Source organism: Xiphophorus couchianus, chromosome 1 (genome assembly GCF_001444195.1).
Source record: "Xiphophorus couchianus chromosome 1, X_couchianus-1.0, whole genome shotgun sequence".
NCBI classification, from domain to species: Eukaryota; Metazoa; Chordata; class Actinopteri; order Cyprinodontiformes; family Poeciliidae; genus Xiphophorus; species Xiphophorus couchianus.
The window spans coordinates 11,919,385-11,937,665 of NC_040228.1; the positions used below are offsets into that span (position 1 = coordinate 11,919,385).

Consider the following 18,281-nt stretch of genomic DNA (forward strand, 5'->3'; position numbering starts at 1 on the left):
TTTTCTTTCCATACCTAAAGATTTTTACCTCTTATCCAACAGTGAAAAGGAATGAAAACTGAAGCATTGTCAAAAAACTGAGACAGGATTATCCTCTTCTTCAGTGTGCTGACAAAATATGCATTGAAACAAATACACACAATTGGCTTGTTTATGCCAATTTAAATTTAAGAGAATAGTGAATTTGATAGGATAAAATGTTTTCTTTGAGAGATCGTGTTCTTTAAGTTGCACATTTTCTAGATCCAAAGGCTTTTACACTATTCAAATCAGGCAACATACCTTCAATATCTGATTTAAGCTCTTTTACTCTTTTTAAAAATATTTTAGTAGAATAATGTTGTCAGGTCAAAATACTCTGGTCTATTTTTTCACAGTCTAACCTTGGTATGAGGTAGAATTTGATCATTTGACTGAGAAAGTAAAAAAAAATAAATAAATTAAAAAAAAATAAAAAAAGAACATTTCTCAAACTAACTTTATTTCTAGCACCTGAGCAAATCAGAAAGTACAAACATCTGTCTCCAGCCTGTCTCCCGCGCTCATGGTGCCAACACAAAAACAACATGAAATCTGAACAGTCTAACAAAACAGAACAGACATGAAAAATAACAGCACACATAGATGACAGCATGGAATTAAACAATCCAAACCTTTTGTAAGGTCTAGGTTGGTATCCATGTGCTCTTTCATGTTTGCTTTATACCACAAAACTCAAGACCTGTGGAGCAAAGCCAGCATGCTATAACTTCTTATGTACGTACATAAATAAAACTTTCAAGAGAACAGTATTGTGGGTAAATATTATTTTATCAATCAAATCAAAGCTATTTTTATCTGTATAGTGGCAAATATCATCATTATGAAAAGTTGTTCAATAGTATTTAATTTCAATAAATGCAGATTGAATGTAGAGACAGTTATTTATTAATATTTCAATAATTTGTTAATGAGTAGTTTTATCACTGTCTTTACTTTGCATCCACTCCTGACCAGCCCAAAAATTGCAAATTGTATTAGCATTTTTGTGATTATTTGAGTTGGTGGACTCCAACCATCTGTTCATCAGCTGATAAAAAAACTTTAAGATGATGGCTTTAAAAACGCTAAATCTGTATATAAATCAGACTTTCATATTATTTCTTTTATGGTATTTCCACCTTCATAGCCCTCTGATGGCACAGGCACAAAGGCTTGTGCCATCTTGTCTTGTCTTTGAACTTGTCAAGATTGTTAAGTTCTACAAACAAAGCCTCTCACAATGTTTCAACTCTCCAATGTTTCGTCACTCTCTTGATGTTGAACGCAACAAGACAGTCATTTCAAATAGTTTTAAAACGCTCCAAAGGTATTGTGACAAATAAGTCAAATGGTAGACTCTACTTTGGAGGACACAACATTAGACCCTAAAAAGTGGAAGAAACCGTTATTCTTTGACAGGAGAAAAAAATTATGTGGATTTTGATGGTGTTACTGGTAAGATCAGGAGATTACACTGAAGATGTTTTCTACATGGCACAGCAGAGGAGTCATGCTTTTGAGAGACTGTGTGCATCTAACATGCGCTAACTGCAGATTGCTCATTAACTGAATCTTCCTCGGTCGGTAACGTAGTCCTACATGAGGACACAGACTTTTAACAGTGCTGTTTGGACCTTGTTGTTTCTACAGAACAATGAAGTTTCACAGGAGGAGTCAAATCAGAGTTGAATATGTAAAAATGTTGTAGAGGGCATTCCTCTCTACTGAGGGCCCTCATCTGTACTGCGATAACTGGATCTTTTAACAGAACACCACGAAAGTTCACAACAAGGATCTGATAAAGACTTTTTTCCAGGTCAATGATGCCCTATTACTTAGATTATTTTAATCTAAATTATTTATTATTTAGATTATTTTAATCTAAATAATAAAATTGTTTGGGGATGGGGGATTTATGAAAATAGGGATCAGTTCCAAAACATTTATGGACTTTGGAAAACCATCTTCATCACAGTGAGCAACATTTCTACCAGCCTATTAGAAACACTCATATCAAGCACAAGTAAGCTAAATTTGAAAGTGATTAATCTCAAACTACAGGGCAACTCACTATTCCCTTCTAAAATTATTTATCAGCTGATGAATATCCTGTTGAATTTTAAATGTAATTTTCACTAAATTACCCTATTTGTCTTCCTCTGACTCGTTTCGCCTCCTTTTGTATGCTGAGGATTAATTTATAACCCGATTATGATTGTGTAGCCTGAAAAAAATATATATATAAACCTCTTTCCACAGTTCTTAGATGTGCGATATGGAGTGGACTTAAAAGTAGTTTAAATTTTAATCTTTGTTTCAGTGTTTCAAAATATTTTGTATTGAAACAAAACCAAGTAGAATTAATACAAGAATCAACAAAGGAATTTGAGATTGAGGTAATTCTGATGACATTCCACATAGCAATTCATGGATCAATATTCTCCCAAATAAAAGCCTGTTGTTAACAGCACTGCTGGAAATCAAGTTCAGAAGAACTTCAAGCCCCAAAATGTTTTTATATTTATTGAATGCTGTTGCACCACTTTTAGCTAAGCCAATAACTGTGCCCCATTTCATATGTGCTTTCTAATAACTCCAGTGAAACAAAGACATCCGCAACAGAGTAATTTCAAAGAATAGCCAGTGGCGTTAGCTTATGATCGACACTTCAGCTAAAATGATCCGAGCTTTTATGTCCACGGGCTAAAATATCCAATGAGACTCGGTGTTGCAAGAAAATTCATTCTGTCATGTATACTCTGAATTAGCTGTTAACCAGAAGAAAAGATTAAATGCTCAAAGAATAAAACAGATTGGCCAGGACTATTCTGCTCTGCAGGCTTTATGTGCTCGAGACATAAAGTCTCTACATTTAGAGACGCACAGAACTTTCTTTCAGGAATAAAATAAAATCTACACACACTTTCCACAGTTCAATTACTTGTTAACATAGTTCATGAGAGTAGTTCACTCTACTGGCACCCACTGTCATAAGATCTCGTTCCAGTAGAGTACCTTTCAGATGGGGTGGAACTGGAGAATCATAATGTGAATGAGCAGCTGACATACCAATATGTCTAGGAAGCATATAAATAAGAGTTCAATATTGATTTCTACATGAATATTGGAGCTTGCTTTCACTGACATTTTTTAAACTCATATGCCACTCTTCAGCGCCATTGCTCTCAAAGTTTACATAAATCTTGGTGAAACTGTTCTGGCAAAAACATATTTATATTTTATAGTTTGCAACTGTATTCATCTACATATCTGCCTGTTCATATGACAACAATTTGAATCAAGGAATCATATCATTTGTTTGTCTTATACTTTTTATAGACAATGAGGAAGTCTGGTTCTATTAAGGAAATGTTTTGTTTAATATTCATGTAGATCCAGGCAAAAAGCGAGATTCACAGCTGTGTTGAGTTAGACTAAGGACGCCACTAAAAAGTATTTTAAGTTGTCAAATTATTGAGTTCTAATCTTTAAAATAATAAAAATCTGATACTCTCTGAGAAAAAACTATTTTGTATGATTATTACGCGATTAAGGAAAATGTCTATGCAGCAGGCAGCAAAGGAAAGATATTTAACTTTTTTCTTATCTGGATTATCTAAACAACAAGCCAAGGAACAAGTCACCCAGATCATGTTTATCTCAAATAGTTATTGATCTACTTTCTTTATATTCATTTAAATGCGTACATCAAATTTTTTAAAAGATGCAATCTGATTTTTTCAGATGCAGTGCATGTCCTGATGCAAATCAACAATTTCTCTGAGGGCAACATTGCTACCATGCTGTGGCAAACAAGGGCAGAGCTACTGATACAAAGAATAAAGGGTGAGAAAAATAAAAAGAGTCAAAAAGCTGTGGAGCAGAGTTTGGGTGGGGGGTTTATCTGTGGTGCAGGAGAGAGAAATGCATGGGAATGTAACTCATTAGCACATGAATCAAATTCCAATAGACCCGATTTTAGAGCATGTAGTCCAGAATACCAGCAGTAGAGGAGCAAAATTATGAGTGCTGGTGTCAACCCTAATCCCCTGAATGGTGTGCCAAAATTGTAATGCACAACTTTGTTTGGAAAAACATTATAAACATAAAACAAAAACTATCACAACACCGTCTGAATATATTGTATAACATTTTCATGTTAGACAAGATTTGCAGGGCTCGTTCACACAGTGAAAGCACTCATGATGATCTTCAGCTCCTTCAACAATATTTTTCTTGTAGAGCATTTACGTCCTGTAAAAGAGACAAATATTGATGTTGTCTGTTGAACCATTTCTGTTTTCATTGCCCATATCTTTTAGATCATATTTGGTTTCGATGGTGAGCCATTCTCTGTTTACTAGTAAAATCCATCATGTATTTTTTTAAATCCTGTTGTGTCATAGAAATTATTAGTCATGTGATCTAAGAACATCCCCAGGGACTTTTAAAGAGAACTAACCCATACTCTCATTCCTAGCAAACCTCAGTGGCCTTCACATGGAAGCTGAATACAAATGCAGTCAACAGCTTCCAAACTTTTATTTGAAAACCATATGTCATTTTCTTTCCATTTCACAATTGTGCATTACTTTGACTTATCACATAAAGTCCAAATAAAATGCAGTAATAGGTAGCTTTAAATTCACCAAGAGTAAATAACGTCTAGAGGTATGAATACTTTTGTAAGGTGCTGCATTTTGGATCTTGTCAGGAGGGAAACTTTGGCCAGACAAAGAAGCCAGTTTTTTATCCCTTTATCAGTTGTGGGAATCAGCAAGTGCAGTTATATTCCCAACAAGAAGGAACGTGTAGGAACAAGACATGCATCATAGCAATGTCCTTATCTTCTCTTCAACAGTGAAACCTATCATAATCTTTCATCGACTGTCTAGAACTGCTATGTTCTGTTTTGAATGTTTGACACAGCAAAGTAAATGTTCACTGAGCCATTGACAAATTAACAGGAGGGGCCCACATATAGAGAGGATGTTTACTTCCAAATCTAGCAGAAGGGACATGCTGTCACAGTCAACAAGGTGATAGATCACAGATGTCACAGCTTATTTCTGTATTTCTGACTCAGTATGAGTGTTTGTCCTGAGTCTTAACAGTGAGGGCACTGTTCAAAAGCAAGAGTCGAGATGAATGTTGGGGGAAGAGCATTTTAGGAGCCAACAAACTATGCTCCTCACTCACCAGGAGGAAAGCAGTCTATTGGCCGTCAAACCTGCTCAAATGTTCCAGAAAATTAAGCACATGTGGGGAGTAAAGAGGAGTTTGGGCCAGCATAGGTGACCGCAGTTAAACTGAATCACCCAACTCAGAGAGGATTCCATTATTTGTGCCTCCTGCGTGAGGCGCTGATTCCTCCAAACATTTGTCGGCTAGAGTGGTCACGACCTTCGCTCTTCGTAGTTAGGAGGAGCTGGGTCTGAAAGGGCAAAAGCCAGGCTCCATGGAAACCAGAATCCTGGTATCTAAGCTGGCAGAGTTTACTGGAAAGTTTTTCTCAGAGTAGAAGCCTTCATCCCCTCAACAGGGTGAAACACTGAAGCTAGCAAATATATCAACAAGTATTTTAAAAGGCAGACGAGGTTGAAGGCAATCAGTTTTTTGATTGAAATAGAGTGGTGCCTCTATTTTAAAACACGGTGTTGAGCACTTGCAAGTTCCTGTGTGTCAGTGACTGCAGTAAATATTTCCCAGGCATTCCAAATGTGGACTGACTGTCCTCAGAGTGCAGCAATACATTATCCAGACAAATGCACACATTCAAACTTTAGTTTCTCTTTCATGGTCATCTTCTTGTACCACCAGTAGATGACTGAGTAAGATGCTGGATGTCTTTTTAAGGCCAGAATCCAAGCTGGAAGTTGCATGATAAAGAATTGTTTTACATTTCAGTCAACGTCACACATAAACAAATGAAAGAAGTGCCAGTAAGACTGGTTTCAGGTTTTCTTTGAGGTCTAAGCTGCCAATTTTGTTTTGTTTTTGTTTTTTTCCCGAACAATACTTTATAAAACACAACTAAGTAAATAACTAAATAACTGAACGGAATATGATTAAAGGCCAACATACTCCATAAGATCAGAAAATTGTGTTCCCTCTTCCAGAAATTTTGACAGTCTTCGCTACAACACTGATTTTGATATCCACTGGTCATTTTGAGATGCTTTGAAAACTTTTTTAAAAGTACCTCTGCAGTACATTTAGTTGATTCAACATGATTGTAACACAATGTAACACATTGGTGCATATCAGGGCAGAAACTTAGCAATGAAGTAAAATTTAGACATTCTTCTTTAGATGTTTCGAATGTCTAAATTCTTTAGACATTCGAAGCCAGATTGTGCAAAGTGGTCTGCGTTATTTTCTTAATGGAAGAAGTTCAGTACTGCTAGGACTCTCTCTAGATTGCCCCCTGCCCTTCTAAAAAATAATCTGATGTTTCAGTGTTTGACTAATATAATTTCATCAGAACCTCGTGGATAGAATAAAGCTGCATATGGAATCTAACATATAAAGATTAAACAAAATTAACCTACTAACTTCCATGACGACACCTACGTCCTCATGGACCCATTGTCGGACCCATTTGGTGCTGACAGTTAAGAGGTTATTACAGGCAAAATTCAGTTGTAATGTTTCTGACAGTTGTAGCTGCAATCTTAAGACCAGATTGCAGAGTACAAAGAGTGTTTAATTAATTCATGCATGTAATACTGTCAGATTATCATGCTAAAGAGCATTTAAATGGCTAATCCACATGAAGGCTTTTGTCTCCGACCACTCGTATGCAAAAGATGCGATTATTGTGCATCTCAGAGAAAACCAAACACTTACTCCTTCTTCTCTGCAGGGAGCAAGAGATAATTTGGAGCCTTCGTCATCCACTTAAAAGCTCCCCTGCATTCAGCTTAACAAGCACATCATTTACTGTGATTTGTCAGTGATTTTACATTTAAAACAGAACGTATAATTCAAAATTTGCTAGGATTTAAACTTTTACATGGGATTAATTTAAGAATCTCTCAGCAATGCAGTGATGAGCAATGTTCACACAAGGCAGCTAACTGTTTTCTCTTATTTTTTTAGCTAATGTGTTTTTTGGTCTTTGTGTTTTTCTAATTAACATTGTTTCCAACTGCGTATGCCTCATACACAAAGTTTTAACACTGAAATCAATTCCAAGCAACAAACAACAAATTACAGCCTATGAGAGCTCTGAAGAGCAAAGTTAATTCGCAATCAGCTTTCTTTGCCCACTAAATAAGATTATTAGGTTATGCTCTGCTACTTCATGCAGTGGTTTCACGTTGATACCATAACTTTGTTGACTATAAGTGACTGTCATGGAGTTTTGTTCTTCCCAGTGCAGCACTGATTAAGTGGCTAAGAGACTCACCCCCTGCCTGGTAAGGCTCTTACACTGCACGAGCTGCTCTCAATGGATAACAATGAGCCGCTTAGATGCTGACAGCATCTAAATATACTTCATCCTGTCACGGCATATCTATTATATTTAACATTTTTGATCAATCAAATGTGCTAAATAAAGAAAAGGACTTTTGTGTGCATGTTTCCAAATCATAATGTGTGGAATGTTCACTATGTAAAGGAATTGATGAGGTGTATTTGTTAGATCTCCACCCTGCAAATTTAGGGTTTAGCAGAGCACTGCAGCAGCATGCACTAATTATACAATTACAGAATTTGCTGAGGGGCAGTTATCTCCAAACGTCTTTGACAGGGAGAGAGAGAAGTGAGCTGGAGACAACACGCCTAGCATGTTGCGACATATGCTGTGTCTACCTGTCTGTGGGTGTAGGATCACTGAAAAACTACGAATGATGATTTACTGAGGGAGCGTTACATCTTCTGTCTGTGTCCCCCTGGGGACTGAGTGTTGGTGACTTTCCATGATATTTTTTTTTTTCCTCTGAAATTTTGAAATACTTATCCAATAGGGCTGTTGTAAATTATTATTTTAGTAATTGGGAAATCGATTGATTATTCGGACAATTAATTGGGTAATCGAATAAAAATGTGATCAAATAAAATAGCTGTAAATTCTGCCATAAGTACTAGTATCGGATATTAACTTCGGCCCAAATTTTCATATCCGTGCATCCCCTATAATTACTTTTCTCTAGTTCAGAAAATTAACTTGTAACAGCTTACTTTTAAAGTTAACTTGGAAAAAGATTGTACAAAAACTGAAACTATATTCAATCGAATAATAAAGCAGCAGGCTCACAAATACAAAAGTCTAGACTCTATACAGTTTTTAGATTATGAATTCATCTTCAGGGAATTTAATTAATATTCGAACTCTCACTTTGCCCAGCCAGTTATAGCTCTTGTGTCCATGTTAACAACAGGATCTTTGGTACCTACATCTCACACAGAAACACATCTGTCTGCTATGTACTGCCACAATGCACTTCGCCACCCAGTTGTTGTGGCCAGGATGGCGGTACGTTTATTTTCCGGTTTGTCTGTAAAGCTACACTTATGCTAAGCATCTACAGCTGCCCACAGTGTTCCGTCCATCCCCTCCACCTGTATAAATACTTTTGGCACGCTCTTCACCACTGTTCACTGCCAATTGGCTAACAGGCAGCAGTTTTTGGAGGAGAAAAGTTGTATTCATTGGATAGCACCCGTCATTCTAAGGATACCTATTGGTCCCTGAACAAACAATAAAAACCTGAACAGTGTCATCAATCAAAGAAATCCCCTCCAAACTTGAAAACTGAACTTGAAAACTATGCTGCTAGCACATAGCAGCATAACATCTAACAACTCATAGGCGGAAGTGAGAGCGTTGCGCAACACAAATAATATCCGGCCAGGAACATACTTGGCACAGATAATTTGCCTCAATTTGAGGCGGATAATTTGCTTCAAGGAATTTTAATAATCAAGGTACTCGAATCATTCGAGTTATCACTAGAGCCCTAGAATGAGTGTATAACTTCTAATAAAATATTTTCTCTTAAATTATATATTTCCACAGAAGTATGATAATATTTGGGGAAACTACAAGCTTCTTCAGTGTGTTATCTGGCAATTGGCACTTTGACATTTTCATGTGGGTCTACATCTGTAATTTATTCAGTAAAAACGAAGCTGTCAAAAATCCTAGCAATATCCTCCTTCAAAGAGCAAATTGTTCATGGCTCCTGAAAGATGATCTATGGGCAGTACTGGCAAATCAGAAACGTTTTTATTAGCTCAGCAGAATATAATCCAGTCTCTCAAGCTCTTATTAAACAATTTATGTTCCATAACTTTGAACCAAGTTACTGAAATGAAACAGAGCTAATAAATCACACCTGGCTCTTTGTCATTTTTCACAACCAGCTTTTTAGTTAAACATTTTGTACCCACATAAACATTTAAGCTCTAACATTTGCGGTCTTGTTAATAACAGAGGTGCAGGTTATTTGGAAATGTCCTGGTACAATACTATTGCTCATTTCTGTGGTGACGGTATCAACTCTGATTAACCTTCATTTTCCTCACACTTCTTTTGCTTTTTCATGTCCCTGGAGCCTTTCAATCTAAAGTCAGTGTCAGGTGTGGAAGGGCAGAGAGAGTCCATCTAGCCGCCAAAAGATATTACGGACAGCTAGAGTACAAATGCATTGCAGTGAAATATAAAAACCTACTTAATACTGCATCTATTCTAAGGCTGTACAATACATAAATCACTAAGATATTGTCATCTAAGTATTAGCGTGTGTGTTTTCACCCTGACTGCAGCATGCACCATAGACTTTCATAAAAACAGTGATGTCATGAACCTTAAAAGTGGAACCCTGGCCTAAGCTACCTCTGGCCATTCAAAAGTCAAATCTGCACTAAAGAACCATACATGGTGTGGAGATGAGTTTAGTTGATAAGTGTTACAGACAATCTGGGTGTTGGAAATCTACTATTTTAAAGTAGTAAACATATTGTTGGTGTGTGATGTCTTTTTGGTTTATTTTCATAAATAGAAATTAACGTTGGCTTAGGTCAGATGATCTGTTCTTCTTGGTGCATTTCACAGCAAACTGTCCGATTTGTGTTTATGGCAAGAAATGATGCACATTAAATGCGCGCAACATGACAGTGGTCTCTGTTTTCAGCTGATACAAGACAGTAACTAACTCACTTGGCCAGTTAGTCTGTTTGACTTCAATCATTGACTGGTCTCCTCTTGATGAATAAATTTATCACTACAAAGCAGGAACACACCACAAAAACTGCACATTTCCTCTGACCCAGTCATCACAATTTGATTCTTGTCAGATCTGTTTGGATCTTTCTGCATACATATTCTTTCTGCTTTTAATGCACCAACTTTGGAGGACAAAGTGTTCACTTCCTGCTCTATTAATCCTACCTGCTATTCCTGTGTATGGTCACAATGGTGTGTCTAATTGGTGAGCACAATGTTTTAATGGTTTAAAATATAGAAAAATAAAACATACACCGCTTTCTTTTTTCATGCAGTGAAATTAATGTCCATAACATCAAATGAATCATTCATCAGATTTTTAACTGATGGCATTTATTGAGTAAAGGCAGTAAGTTTAAGGCACACCATCCAACATCTCAATCTTCTTGTACAGTTAAAGGAATTATAATCATATTTTTCTAAGTTGTGCAGTTTTATGATTTTTCTGCACATTTCTCTTTATTCTCTAATGTGGCAAAACAAGACCCTGTTTGTTGAATGTGAAGGGGATCTCACAACAATCCCAGCACAGGATGTGTTTCAAGATTTATCCTGATCTCATGTGACAGTCGGCTCTCCTGTCTATTAATCTGCTGAAAGCTCGAACTAAACATCACAGCAGGGAGCAAGATTCCCTGCAATTATCACATTTCAGTCAAGCTGGGTCACTCACAGAAAAACACTGGGCCATATTTTGCCCAAAGCGTCAGACAGCTAAACAGCCTGGCCAAATATTCATGTCACCTAAACCACCAGCACTTCCTTTCACTCACAACAGGAACAGTAAAGAGAGTCTCACCATAAACTCAGACTGTCAATGGTAAAATGTAAGTTCTGCAAGTTCTGTACTGCAAGCGAGGTTGTAAGCCCCGAGCAGAATTTCTTTTCAGGGTTCACCTTTTCACTTTTCAATATTTACTGTCCACCATTTTCTGTACAGTTTTACTGAGCTCAGAGCAAAAAAAAAAAAAAAAAAAAAAACAGTTGAGTGAAGTATTTGCCTCTTGGCAGATTTGCTCTACATTTGCTTTTTTTCTTCTTCTTCTTTTTTTGTCATAATGAAATATATTTTAGAAGATCTAATGCATTTTAATCACCTGAGTCATTTAGTGTGATATTAAAATCCTTAGAGCAGGATTTTACTTAGTATGGAAAAAAGGGGGTTTGTGAAAGCAAACTGGCTGTATGTGAAAAAGTAAGGCTTGAATTTTAGACTTATCCACAAAATAACCCAGAATTACATTTAAATCACAGAAGACCTCAGCTGAGGTCAGCATTTAGAATTTAATAAAAAGATAATAATGACCTTCAACAGAGACCTCCAATATGAAAATCATTGCTTACCTAAAAGATCACAAAAACTCCTCTAAACTTATTTTCCTATTAGAGGAGAATATTCTGTGGGCTAGAGAGAAAAATTAAAGTTTTTTTAAAAAAAGAAAATATACATCCTATCATATCTGAACAGCCATTCAGAAAAACAAAATCATACTGACAACCAAACTTTATGAAGGTAATCTATTTTTTTCCTTAAGGGCCCAAGTGATTTGTCTTTATGAACCATGAATTCAGCTTAATGACAGAAATAAAAAAATCCTGAGTGTCCATCAGTTTCCAACCTTAAGCTCAAGCGCACAAAAAGAAGGTTTTAGAGTTGCTCAATTCACATCTGGATTTAAACCTGATTCAATTGCTGTGGCATGACCTTAAACAGATTATTCATGCTCAAAAATCTTCAAATCTGGCTTTATAAAAATTATTCTCTGAAAACCGGGGCCAAAATAACTCCCTATCAGTGCACATGTCTCAGTACCTGTTACAAGAAATAACAGTTTGTCTAACAGTTGTTGATGCCAAGAGGGACACAACTGGTCATTAGTTTTAGAGAGCAATAACTTGTAATCATACAGGGTCAGGGTTTGTATGTTTGTTTGATCTGAGACGTGAGACAAAAACAGAAAAACTTATAAGCCTTTAAACACTTTTTCATGATGCTGTGGGTGGCTTAACACATAGACAAAATTATACTGTGCTTTTCAAATTGTGAATTCAAACAACTTTCAGGTCTTGTTTTTTTGTCTTTTTCAGCTCTTGATACATTTTTGAGTAGTTTGGCTTAGCCTCTAGTTAGATGAAAAAGTGCATACAAAAGTAAAAAGTAGTTAGAGCACAGAATGTAAAGCTACGGTATGTAAATAATCACCAGCAACAGCTGAAAATAAATGCACTTTGTTATTTTTTTTATTAAAACAGCTCATTTCTTTGGGCCAGAATATAACCAGCCACAAACTCTAATAGTAACTTGGGCTGGTCCTGGATGCCCGTTTCAACTTTTTTAATATGTGATAAATTCAATAGCTAATCCCCTTCGAAATCTTTGACAAATTTTTTTCATTGCGATGCAAACTTAACACTAAAAAAATAAAATATTCAACAGTGTGTGCATTTGTTTCTCTGGCTCTGCAATGAGATTCTACACTCCGCCACACGTCTTCACAGCTGATATCTTTATTTCCTGTGTCCGAGCTCCATGTACTTAACTGAATGTTTTGACTTGGCGTTCTGCAGTTGTGTTTGTAAATGATGAGGTTTACCATCGCAAAGTGCCTAACCCGGAATAGAGGTAGGTAAATATATAAAACTCACCCACAAGCAGAGCAGCTTTAGAGCAGGACCTCTCTTGGCTTCCGATGAAATGTTTAGAGAAGAAAAAGTCCACTCCGCAGTGGGAGAACTAACAAACGCCACTGCCGTGTAAACTTTACCACAAGTTTTATAACCTCCGCTGTTGACAGCCTGAAAGTCTGCTGAGTGACGGGCAACACAGAGAGTTGTTAACAACTGCCGCTCCGACCCAAGTCTCCTCAAGGTTGTTCCTCTATTTTGGAAGCTTGTGGGGTCAAAGGACAAGGAGCGACTCTGTGTGAGCCGAGTGTCTCTTGTCACAGAAAGATGATAGGTACCTATGGGCTTGGAGTGGAAAGTGGGTAAATGTTTTTTGGTGCGCGCTCGTGCGTAATGTCAGCGTCATTCTTGTGCCCTCGAGCACATATATCACCTCTGACGTTACCTGCGTACAGGCTAATATGCAAAACAGCAGCCTACGGATCTCTGGAACATTATTAGTGACCTGAATGTGTGACTGTTTATTCAGACACGTTTGCTGCACAGATAACTTCCCTCACTCCTGTCTGAAATTCACCAAATCTACATATTATGATGATTATTTCACTGAAAGAATATTAAGAAAGAATATTAAGCTGCCTTTACTATATGTTGCATTAGGTGACTGTAAAGCGCAGGTGCATCTGTTTGCACTCCATTAGTCCACCGCACCCGTCTGAGTTTACGCAAACACGTCACCTCCATGAAGCAGTGAATCCCATTCAAAGAATGAAAAAATATGCTCTGTGTATTTTATCCACCAATAGCTAAAACATCCTGTCGCTGATGCGCTTTTGTCACTTCTTTTAGCAAAACGGAAATGTTTACATTCGTATGGATCATACTTTAAAGTAGACACAATGAGACTTAAACCTGAAGGAGGGTGTGGTTATTATAGCACTAATGCGGGTTAAACTAACAGAGGCCAAGTGTCACCATTTAATAACCACGCCTTGAATCATAAACATGTCACACTATTTCCAGATGACTTAACCACGCTGTAAAAATGCCTGTGAAATTCCCATCCAGGCACTGTGATTCAGCACGAATGCCCCCCTTGACCTTTACCATTGTATTTAAATCTCCTCAGTCAATATTTTACTGAAATACCTTTTGGCTTTTTGCTTATATCTCTAAGATTTGCACTTATATAGACTGAAACGTCTGTCAATTATTCTTTGCAAATTGCTCAAACTCTGGGCAGATTGGCTAGTCTCTGTGAACAAGTCCTGCAACATTTACATTTGGATTCAGGTCTGGACATGAACAAAGTCATTTTAACACACATGTGCTTTGATCTAAAAACTGTTCCATGTTCGACCTGAAGTGACATTATTCCTAGACAGTTTGCAGTCTTTTACAGCTCCTAACATGTTTCTTTTCTGTTTAAATAGAGAAACACTTAAAGTGTGGAAAATAACACAAGATGTGTTTACTTAATGGAAACAGAAAATGTGTTGAAAACCATCACATTTTGTTTTCAACTCCACCCATCTTCTCACCAGCTCTGATCTATCTTGAAATAAATATTGCCATGATCCTGCCACCCCCTTGTTTCACCACAGAGATGATGTGTTCAGTGTGTGCTGGTTTTACATCAAACACATAGTGTACAGGGTACATCTTCTATTTCGCTTTTGTCTAAAACCAGGGTCTTCATGCACACTTTTGTTGTGTTATCCTCATAACAGCACTTTATGGGTTTCTTCCTGCCAGGACAGACTTGTAAAATGCACAGCTAATTGTCCTATGAATGGATTCTCCCACCTGGGCGGTGGATCTCTGCAGCTCCTCAGAAGTGATGGTTTTCCTCTTGTTTGCTTCTCTGAGGAATGCTCTCCTTACGCAGCCCATCACTGTTGGCTAAAGGTCAAGGCTTGGTAGGCTGCAGTTGTACCATTCTTCAATTTCAGATGATTGTTTGAGCAGTGCTCTGGTGTTCAGAGGTTTGGATATTATTTCATAAGCCTGACCATTCTGTTGTGTTGGTCTTCAGAAGCTGTTTGTTCACTAATATTCTCTAAGTCCTCTGATTCCTCCACAAAATAGCTGGCTTTATACTGAAGTTGAGTTGGACGCAGGTGGACTCTATTTCAAAGCTGAGTGTCTTCCAGGGGAAATTAGTTGCACTAGATTTTATGAAGGACGATCAGAGTAAAGAAAGCTGAATAAATGTATGCTTCCTTGAATTGTATTTGTGAAAAAAAAAATAAAAAAGCTTTGAAACTTTTTTGTATTTCCACTTAGCAATTATTACAGTACCACTGTGTTGGTCATAAAATCCCAATCAACTATGCTTGTGGCTATAATGTGAAATTTAAGCATTATGGTTACTTTTGCAAGGCACTGTGCACTAAATACAGCACATAATGAAAACTTAGCATTAATATATAGGATATTGGATGATAACTGTAATCAGAGAACACAAAAAATTAAAAACAATCTACAGAAATAGTTTGAATGATATTCTAATTATTAAAAAGGTTTTAGTTGTTCTAGTGGCCTTTATTTGAGAGTGGTCAGACAGGAAAATGGGTAGTGAGCGAAATGGAGGACATGCAGCAAAGGTGATCAGGCCGGGACTCGAACCTACGGTGAGCACGTCGCGGACTAAAGTCTCCTTACATGCGTTGTGTGTTACCCTTGTGCCACTGCAGTACCCCATACCCTTATATTTTATGTTGACATTTAAAATTGTGTTCATTTACAGACACATTTCTTGGTTTCAGGGGTAACTAAACTGTCCATTTATTGTCTATGCCCACTTATCCTTATGGGATCACTGGTGGGCTTGTGCCTATTTCCAAGTAGTTATTGAGCAGGGGGCCTGTCCGGTACAGGCCAACACAGAAATACACAAGACAGACAAACATGCACATACGCCCTCTCTCACCTGAGGACACTTTAGAGAGACCAATTAACCCAACAGCCATGTTATTGGACTGTGGGAGGAAGTCAAAATAGACAGTGAACCCAGACGTGCACAGGGAGACAGAACCCACGCGAAAAATCAAATTAGGATGCTCACCACTGTGCCACTGACGGTACGTAATAGCCATTTTATCTATTTTATATTGTCCCCTATTTTTGTTTCTCTTTCCTCACTAGATATTTACCTAACATTTCACTCACTTTCTCCAAAATAAAAACTAAAGCATGTAATTATCTGTTGCATTGTACGTGCTCATATAAATCCAGACGTGATTGCAGATCACTACAGTGAGGATTCAATCCAATTGTTGCAAACAGCAATGAATGCAGAATTCTGGAGATTGATGTAACCTTCTTATTGTAGGAGGAACAAATCACTGTAGGAGTTCACAGATTCTCAAGATAAGAGGCCCATTATGAGGCAACCGTCTCATTATGGGCCTCTTATCTTGACCCAGAGTTTTGTTTTCTGTCTGGCTCGAGGCGTCTCACTGATTTTAGGTACGATTTGTCCAATTCTGACAACATGCTCCTCTGCACAAGACCAATTACAGTAAAAAAACCATTTGGCCTAAAATGAAATCTCTCAATTTATTTTTAACAGTTTTTACCCCTACTTTATATAAGCCAACTGTACAACAGAAGAAAAGAAGAGGAGAGAATGTTGTTGCTATGGTAATGTATGTATATTTTATTGGCAGTCCTTCCTCCTGAGGTGTAACAATGCCACCTAGTGATATGTGAGATTATTGTGCACCCTAGTGATGCAGCGGCCCAGAGATCCCTTTCAAAAATAGTGAGTATATTTTACAGTCATCCACATATAGATATTTCATACAGTATTTACTCATATTGATTATCGAACAAAGTGTGAAGCATAAAAAATAAGAACACTTGTTGTGACATTTTGTCACATTATAGCCACAACCTTATGTGAAAGTTCAACACAAGCTTCATAATTAAGTGTAACTAAAATAACCTATAATTTACACATAGCTAAAAATGCATAAAAATCTAAAAAAAACTACTGAGCAATGCATTTGTATTCATTCCCTAAGTTGTCAATATGTTGTAGAACCACCTTTCATTGCAATTACTTTCACACATTAGGTGTGTGTTTACCAGCTTTACACATCTGGAATCTAAAAATGCTACTCACTTTGACAGGCCTATAACATGTGAGGGTGAGTCGATCTAAACCTTTCTATCTGAATGCTCAGGAGAGTCATCCTGCTGAAAGATGAACCTCTGCCCAGACTCAAGTTATTTGAAGCCTCTAATGGGTTTTCTTTCAGGATTGTTTTGTATTTACCTCTACCCATCTTGTCATCATTTCTGATACGTAAGGTGTTGCTTCCCTTTAAGAAAAGCAACCTCTCTGCATGATGCTGCCACCACCCTGTGTTACCACGGACAGGGTGTGATCAGGATCTTAAGCAGTGCAAATCTCCCCCTCACACATAGTTTTTTGCTTGAAGGCAGGTCAATTTTGTCTTGTCTGACCTTCCGTTTGCACTATCACTCATGTGATTTGTGGCAAAAACAAGAAGAATTTCTATTGGATTTCCTCTTATTGGACAAATTTGTGGCATGGAGATCCGTGTATTCTGGAGCTCTGTCGCTCCTCCAGATTTACTATTTGCCTCTTTGGTGCTTTTTGATTAATGCATACTTTTAGGTGGAATGTCATGTCTCAGCAGGTTTGCAGTTGTGCAACACTCTTTCCATTCTCAGATGATGGATTGAACATTTTCTTGTAACCTAACCCTACTTTTATTTAGGGGTATCAAATGAAACAGTGTTTTCTTTCCACTTCACAATTGCTGTATCTGCTGTTTCATTAATACGTTGAGAGGCTTGCAGCAGGGCTGTGAATGATACTTCGTTGTTTACTTGAATTTCTTTATACTAGCCAAGAGATTTCCAAGGTCTTTTTTCTTATCTGTCCAATTCGGCTTGGTGAATCTCTCTGCCGTGTTTTCAGGTAAAGCATCTGATTCACTCAACTATTAAACTGTCATGCAGACTGGCAAAAGCCAGCCACAGACAAAGTTATGGTGGATAAAAAAAAGGAGATGATGCAGTTCAGGGCAACACTCCTTCTGAAGACGAAAGCTTTAGAGAATAAAGAACCTGTTCCAATATTAAAAAAAAAAATGACACTGCGTTCAATTACTTTCTTATTGACTGCATTGGGGCCATCAAGCTTCATGTAGCATCTTTTTTTTTTTTTTGGTTGAGGCAACGGTTTATCTTGTGAAGTTTCAGCAAGATAATCCCTGTGCAATGTGTGCTAAATGGAGATGGACGGGGATAGAATGTGAACTGATAAGTGCAATCAAAGCCAGCTGCCTTCAGTTATTGACTCAAGACCCAGGGGTGTGTGAGAACGCGTGTAATATCAGTGTTGCAGTAGAATACTGGGAGTTAC

At 37.4% G+C, this 18,281-nt stretch overlaps 1 protein-coding gene across 5 annotated transcripts in view; it reads right to left on the bottom strand.

The window, feature by feature from the left end:
- chl1a (cell adhesion molecule L1-like a) overlaps positions 1–13,264 on the bottom strand; it is a 60,635-nt gene extending 47,371 nt beyond the window's left edge. For 3 of the 5 annotated variants that reach the window (XM_028016324.1, XM_028016315.1, XM_028016293.1), the window contains exon 1: positions 12,902–13,262. The gene's annotated coding sequence lies outside the window, so the exon portion shown is untranslated. Of the gene's footprint in view, positions 1–12,901 lie in introns of all 5 variants that reach the window. The other 2 variants (XM_028016301.1, XM_028016332.1) reach the window with 2 other exon arrangements.
- Positions 13,265–18,281: the final 5,017 nt, after the last annotated feature.